The sequence below is a fragment of the Desmodus rotundus genome, chromosome 12 (assembly GCF_022682495.2).
Source record: "Desmodus rotundus isolate HL8 chromosome 12, HLdesRot8A.1, whole genome shotgun sequence".
In the NCBI taxonomy this organism is placed as follows: domain Eukaryota; kingdom Metazoa; phylum Chordata; class Mammalia; order Chiroptera; family Phyllostomidae; genus Desmodus; species Desmodus rotundus.
Window position 1 is genome coordinate 32,635,266 of NC_071398.1, and position 8,406 is coordinate 32,643,671.

Here is an 8,406-nt window from a genome sequence, read left to right on the forward strand (position 1 = left end):
ATAGTTGATTCTCTTTTCATTTCAATGCTGTTTCTTTAGCCATGCAGAAGCTTTTTAATTTGGTGAGACCTCATTTGTTTATTCTTTCCTTATGTCCCTTGTTCTAGGGGACATATCGGTGAAAATTTTGCTGCGTGGAATATCTGAGATTTTCCTGCCTATGTTTTATTCTAGGACTTTTATGGTGACACTACTTGCATTTAAGTCTTTTGTCTGCCTTGACTTTATTTTTGTGTATGCTGTAAATTCGTGCTTGAGTTTCATTTTATTGCATGTAGCTGTCCAGATCTCCCAACACCATTTGTTGAAGAAGCTATTTTTACTCCATTTTATGCTTCTGCCCCCCTTGTCAAGTATTAATTGACCATAGAGACTTGGGTTTATTTCTGGACTCTCTGTTCTGTTCCATTGGTGTACGCATCTGTTCTTATACCAGTACCAGGCTATTTTGATTACAGTGGCCTTGTAATACAGTTTGATATCAGGTATTGTGATCCCTTCTACTTAGTTCTTCTTTCTCAATATTGGTGCAGCTATTTGGGGTCATTTATTATTTCATATAATTTTTTGAAGTGTTTGTTCTATATCTGTGAAATATGTTATTGGTATTTTAATGGGGATTATGTTGAATGTATAAATTGCTTTGGGTAGTATGGACATTTTGATGATATTAATTCTTCCAATTCATGAACGTGGTATGTGCTTCCATTTGTTTCAATCTTCCTTAATTTCTTTCTTCAGTGTTGTGTAGTTTTCTGAGTGCAGGTCTTTTACATCCTTGGTAAGGTTTATTCTTAGGTACTTTAATTTTCTTGTTGCTATAGTAAATGAGATGTTTTTCCTAATTTCTTTTTCTGATATTTCATTTATAGTACACAAAAATAGTTTTGATTTCAGAATATTGACTTTTATCTCGCCATTTTGCCAAAACCATTTATTAGGTCAAGTAGTTTTTGGACGGAGTCTATACGGTTTTCTATGTACACTATCATGTTATCTGCAAACAGAGGCAGCTTTACTTCCTCCTTTCCAATTTAGATGCCTTTTATTTCTTTTTCTTGTCTGATCACTGTGGCTGGAACTTCCAATACTATGTTGAATAAAAGTGGTGAAAGTGGACAACCTTGTCTTGTGCCTGATCTCAGGGGGGAAGCTTTTAGTTTTTGCCCACTGAGTATTCTGTTGGATGTAGGTTTCTCATATATGACCTGTATTATGTTGAGGTATGCTCCCAATATTCTCACTTTGTTGAGTGTTTTTTTCATAAATGGGTGCTGTACTTTAAGAAATGCTCTTTAAGCATCCATTGATGTGATCATGTGGTTTTTTAATATTGTTTGTGTGGTGTATTACATTTATTGATTTGTGTATATTGTACTATCCTTGCACCCCTTTAATGGATCCCACTTGATCATGGTGTATGATCTTTTTCATGTACTGATGTATGTGGTTTGCCAATATTTTGTTGAGGATTTTACCATCTATGTTCATTAGTGAAATTGCCTGTAGTTTTCTTTCTTTGTTGTGTCTTTATCTGGTTTTGGAATTTGGATAATACTGGCCCCATAAAAATAGTTTGGCAGTCTTCCCTCTTCTTGGATTTTTTGGAGTAGTTTGAAAAGAATTGGGGTTAGCTATTCTCTAAGTATTTGGCAAACTCTCCTATGAATACGTCCAACCCAGGGCTTTAGTGTGCCGGGGTTTTTTGATTACTGCTTCAACTTCACTAGCTGATATCTGTCTATTCAGACTTTCTGCTTCGCCTCGACTCAGTTTTGGAGGCTTATATTTTCTAGAAATTTGTCCATTTCATCAAAGTTTTCAAATCTTGGCATATAGTTGTTTACAGTAATTTCTTATAATCACTTGTTTTTCTGTGATATCGGTTGTAATTTTCCCTCTTTCATTTCTGGTTTTATTTATTTGGGTCTTCTCTCTTTTTTTCTTAATGAGTCTTGTTAAAGGCTTGTTGATTTTGTTTATATTTTCTAAGAACCAACTCTTGGATTTATTGATCCTTTGAATTGTTCTTTTAGTGTCTTTGTCATTTAATTCTGCTGTGATCTTGATTATTTCCTTCCTTCTACTCGCTCTGGGTTTTGTTTGTTGTTGATCCTCCAGTTTTTGTAGATGAAGGGTGAGGTCACAAAGATTTTGATTTGTCAAAATTTATACACAGATTTTCCACTGGCAAGTTTTTGTATTCCTCACCCCTGCATTAATCAAGTGCCAAGTGTAATATGATTTTTAAATTTAATTTTGTTACTGTGATGAATTACATCACTCAAGTTTGTTAAATATTCTTTTATGATTAGATTCAGAATGTGCATCTTTGCATTTATGAATTTATGACAAATACTATATAATAATATTTCTTCAGGAATTATGTAATGGATACATGATGTGACTGGTCCGTTATTGGTGGTAGTAACCTTAATCACTGAAGAATACATTACTTTCCTGGTTTCTCTACTGGAAAGGTGATATTGTTTTCTTTACGATTAATAAGTAATATGTGTGGAGATCGAGGGTTTAATATCCATTGATACTTCTCCATTAAATAAATTTTATTGTGGTCATATCCAATATGATTTTAATCCTGAAATTTCTTTTTTTTTTTTAGAATTAAACTACAAAATCCAAAGTGTTTCATTCATGAAGATTCAAACCTATTTCATTCTCTCATAAATTATAATATACAAATATGGCTATATTAATAACAAAACTCAAGTAGTACTGAAAAGGGTCTGTCAAGGGACAGAAGTCAATCCCTCTGGGTGTGGCCCCAAGAGCAGCATCCAGGTAATGGGTGGCTTTCCTATTTCTGGGCCAGAAGTTCTATTCCATTGGCCTTCATTTTCTCCAGCTCCTTGGCTAGGTGGCTGTTGATTATCTTCATCTCCTCAATCTTTTTCAATGCTGTTCATAACTCTCATTGTAGCTTTTTTTTTTTTTTTCAGTTTTCAGTTTGTCTTCCACTTTCTTAGCATTCTCAGCAACAGTCTTACATCTGAGAATTTGTCCCTCAAGCCATCTAATACTTTGCTCCAAGGTGGTTATATCCTGTTCTGCTTTTGAAAACTTAAATTTGTATTCACTAATTTGTATATTTGTATCTCTCTGCGTTTTGATGAAGTGAAAGTCTGAGCCATTCTGTAGTCCAGCCAGGTCACCACTTGCCATGCTGTCATCCCTGGAGCATTTCTATCACTCTTCCTCTAACTGCAGCTTCAGTTTTCTAATCTGTGATAGTAGCTCTTCCCTTTCTTCAGAAGTTTTTGTAGCCCTAAATCTAAAGGACCTTCTCCTGCTTACTCCAAGACCTGAGCATCTTCCTGAGACAGGACAGTGATGGCTCCAACCACTGGTTCATGATGGGCCTCACCACTGGGAGTTCCATCAGGGATTATAACTAAGCCATGTTTCTCAATAAACTCATCTCCTGGTCGAAAGCTTTCTTTAAGTTCATCCATTCTATGCTGCAGCACACTATACATATATTTCTGCCTTTCTAACTCTTTTGATTCCCTTCATTTTTTCTGTAAAATTCTGCCATCTGTTCCTCTTGTTCTTCAATAATATCCTTGAGGATGTCTACCTGGTAGATTAAATTGTTCTTCTCATTGTCTAATTGTGCATTAGAGACCATAGCTTTCTTGTATTTTTCTTCCACTTCAGACAAAGACTCCCACAATTCACTTAATGCAGTGTGTGGATCTATTATGCTGCTGGTGTTCCTGCTTCCTTGTCTGGATGAGTTTCCACTTAGGGGGATTGATGCTGAGTCAGAATTTCAAGATGAAGGTCTTGTATAATTTTCAGCATACTATTTGTGAGACTTCTTATCCAACCCTTTGCTGTCATTCCAGTTCTCTCATGTGTATATATATCTCTTGCTTCTGCATGAGCAGCCTATTTTGCTGCCAGCCTTGCTTCTGCCTCTCTGACAATGTTACCCAAAGCTTCATCTTCTGCAGAAAATTGGTCTTTCACAGGTATTCTTTTCCTTTCAGAACCACAAGTCCCCATCTTGTCTTCTTGATCATCTTTTAACTGTGAAAAGTGATTTCAGTCTGTTTCGTCCCTGTCTCTGGGCATGGGCTATGGCTGTGCTGCCCAGGAAGGGCAGCCATGTTAGAGAAAGCCAGAGAGAGAACTCTTTGTTAGCTGGGATTATATTATCTTGGGTTTGGGAAGAACCACATGCTTTTTCAAACACGCCAATCAATTTCCCAAGCTTTTATGGGATTCATCCCATGCATCCACCTCTAGGCTAGAATGACAGTCCTCTATGGTGACAACTTAACTCCTAGTGTTCCATGTGCTTACCTGCATTTTTATTGTTCTATCCCTTCCCCCAGTGATCTGTGGGGGAACAGTGATTGCCTGGGGAGTGTGTGAAGCTGTAACTTCCTAGGGGAGCAAACAGGTTTCTGTTCCCTATTTTATCATGTTTAATAATGTCTGATTCCCTTTGCTTCCTTTCTTTGTTAACATCTAGCTACCTATACTAACACTCAAAAATGCCCACCCATCAACAAACTATTATTTTCCTAAACTTATTTTTGTGTATGTATAACTGGTATACAGTCTTACATTGATTATATAGTTTCAAGTGTACAGCATAGTGATTTGACATTTCCATACCTTACAACCCCATTAACTGCTGAAATTATCTTCACAATATTATGGACTATATTTCTCTTCCCCTTTTTACCTATCTCCCCACACCCTCTCTTCTGGTAACCATCCCTGTGGTCTCCAATGATTCTGTAAGTTGGTTTTTGTTTTGTTTGTTGCTTAGATTCCACATATAAGTGAAACCATATGCTAAATACTTTCTCTGCCTGACATTTCACTTAGCATAAAACCCTTTAGATCCATCCAACTTTCATAAGTGGAAAGATTTTTTTATATATATCAGACTTTCTTTATCCATCCATCTCTCATTGAGTTGCTTTCATATCTTGGTTATTGTAAATAATGCTGCAATAAACAGAGGGGTGCATTTTTTTTTTGAATTAGTGTTTTCTTTAAATAAATACCCAGAAGTGGAATTGTTGAGTCATATGATATATCACTTTTAATTTTCTTAAGAAATCTCCATACTGTTTTCCATATTGGCTGCACCACTTGCAGTCCCACCAACAGAGCACAAGAGTTCCCTTTTCTCTCCATGCTTGTCAACACCTAGTATTTGTTGACTTTTTGATAACAGCCATTCCAAATGGTTTGAGGTAGTATCTCATTGTGGTTTTGATTTGCCTTTGGCTGATGACCAGTGATGCTGAACATCTTTTCATATGTCTGTTGGTCATTTATATGTCTTCTTTAGAGAAATATCTTTTCATGTCCTCTGCCCATTTTTTAAATCAGATTACTTATTTTTTGTTATCGAGCTTCTTATATATTTTGGACATCAACCACTTATTAAATATATCATTTAAGAATATATTCTCCCATTTAGTAGGTTGCCATTTTATTTTTCTTTTCAACTTTTTTTATTGTGGTTCAAGTACAGTTATCTCCATTTTCCCCACAACAGTCCCCCAAACCCCAGCCATCCCCACTTCCCACCCTCGATCCTACCCTTCTTTGGTTTTGTCCGTGTGTTCCTGAAAACTCTTCCCCTTTTACCCTCGTTATCCCCTCCTACCACCCCTCTGGCTACTCAGTTTGTTCTTAATTTCAGTGTCTCTGATTATATTTTGCTTGCCTTTTGTTTTGTTGAAGGCTTACTTCACTGTGCAAAACATTGTAGGTTTATGTAGTCTTATTTGTTTTGTTTTGGGTTTTTTTGCTTTTGTTTCCCTTGTTCAAGGAAACAAATCCAAAAACATATTAGTCGGACTGGTGTCAGATAGTTCACTTGCTATGTCTTCTTCTAGAAGTTTTATGATTTCCAGCCTTACATTTGCATCCTTAATGCATTTTGAGTTTGTTTTTTGTATACAGTGTGTGAATATGGTTCAGTTTCATTTTTTTGCATGTATCTGTCCTGTTTTCCCAACACCACTAGTTGAAGAGACTGTCATTACTCCAGTATATATTTTTTGCCTCCTTTGTCATAGATTAGTAGACCATATAAGCAAGGGTTTATTTTGGGGCTCTCTATCTGTTCCATTAACTTATGTGTCTGCTTTTGTGCTAGTATCATACTGTTTTAATTATTATAGCTTTGTAGTAGAGTGTGAAATCAGGGAACATGATACCTCCAACTTTGTTCTTCTTTCTCAAGATTGCTTTGGCTGTTCACGGTCTTCTATGGTTCCATATAAATTTTAGGATACTTTGTTCTAGTTCTGAGAAGGATGATGTTGGTATTTTGATAAGAATTGCATTGAATCTTCCCATTGTTGTGGGTAGTATGGTCATTAAACAATATTAATCCTTCCAACCCATGAGTATGGTTTATATCTTTGCATTTATTTCTGTCATCTTATTATTTCTTCAATGTCTTAGAGTTTTCAGAATATAAATCATTTACCTCCTTGGCTAAATTTATTCCTACATATTTTCTTTTTGGCACCATTGTAAATGGGATTGCTTTTTTAATTTCTCTTTCTGATACTTCAAAATCTTGCAGTTTTCAGCAACATAGATGTACCTAGTAAGTATTATGCTGAGTGAAATACGACAAAGACAAATACCATATGACTTCACTTATATTTAAAATCTTAAATGAATACATAAATGAACAAAAAAACATTTATGGACATAAAAAACAAATTAATGGATGCCAAATAGGAGGGGGACTGGGAGGATGGATAAAAAAAGATGCAAGGATTACATACAAATTATGATTTTTTTAAAATAGCAGTGGTGTTGTAAAGTACAGTATAGAGAATATAGTCAGTATTATTCAATAACTATGGTGTTGGATGGGTACCAGACTTATCAGGAGGATACGTCATTAAGTTAAATAAATGGTAATCACTATGTCACACATCTGAAACTAATATAATTATGTATGTCAACTGAAATTGAAAATAAATTTTTAAAGAACAACATATTAGAAATCAACATATTACAGTGACAATTACAATAGAAGTAGGACAACATAAAACTGGGAGGGTCCACATAGGATAACTAAACAGGAGCAGAATGACCCAAGAAGTACAGAGACACAGACTAGTGATTGCATGTAGTGCTCTTTTCTGTTCACTCTCTAAAATCTCATACAAATGACAGTAAAAGAAAGTATAAATCAAAAGAACAGAGGGGATGGATGAGGAAAAAAATTAGGAAAAAATGTTAAAATCTTGTATAATGAAAAGCATATAAAGATTGTCAACTGACATGACACCTTGGGAGCTTAAAGAAGTTTTAAGAAGAGAATCTCATAGAAAGGTGAAAATATTTTGTGCCATGGAAGTAACAACAGTGACAGCAGAAACAACTGAGATAGTGTCTAAAATTCTTTTCTTTCTTTTTATTGTTGTTCAATTACAGTTGTCCCCAATTTCCCATTACTCTACAACTGTCTTACCCACACTCACCTCCCACATTCAATCCTCCCCCTGGCCCATTGTCTTTGCCCATGGGTCCTTTATACATGTCCCTTGATGACCCTTCCCCTTCTTTCCCCCATTATCTCCCTAATCCATGCCCTCTGGTTACTGTCAATGTGATCTTTATTTACAAGTCTCTCGTTTGATTTTACTCCCTTGTTTCTTTTGTTGATTAGGTTCCACTAATAGGTGAGATCATGTGGTATTTGTCTTTCAACACCTGGCTTATTTCACATAACATAATGCTTTCCAGTCCTATCCATGCTGTCATAAAGGGAAGGAGCTCCTTCATTCTTTGTCCTGCATAGTATTCCATTGTGTGAATATACCACAGTTTTTGATCCACTAATTTACTGATGGGCACTTAGGCTGTTTCCAACACTTGGCTACTGTAAATTCCACTCTTATGAACATTGGAGTACATAGGTTCTCCTGAATTGGTTATCAAGAATTCTTAGGGTATATTCCCAGCAGTAGAATTGCTGGATCGAAAGGCAGTTATGTTTTTAATTTTTTAAGGAAATTCCATACTGTTTTTCACTATGATTGTACCAGTCTGCATTCCCACCAACAGTATATTAGGGTTCCCTTTTGTTCACAACCTCGCCAGCATTTGTTCTTTGTTGATATGTTTAGGATGGCCATTATGACAGGTGTGAAGTGATATGTTGTGGTTTTAGTTTTCATCTCTCTGATGGATAGTGATGCTGAGCATCCTTTCATATGTCTATGGGCCCTCTGTATGTCCTCGTTGGAAAAGTGTTCAAGTCCTTTGCCCAATTTTAATTGGATTGTTTGTATTCCTGGTGTGGAGTGGTGTGAGTCCTTGATATAATGGTGATCAAACCTTTGTCTGAGTTATCATTGGCAAATATGTTTTCCCATATAGTTGGTT

The 8,406-nt window shown here is 35.8% G+C and overlaps 1 pseudogene; it reads right to left on the reverse strand.

Moving 5' to 3' along the window:
* Positions 1 to 2,278: 2,278 nt before the first annotated feature.
* On the reverse strand, positions 2,279 to 4,180 carry LOC112320145 (leucine-rich repeat flightless-interacting protein 2 pseudogene; annotated as a pseudogene).
* Between the last annotated feature and the right edge of the window lie 4,226 nt (positions 4,181 to 8,406).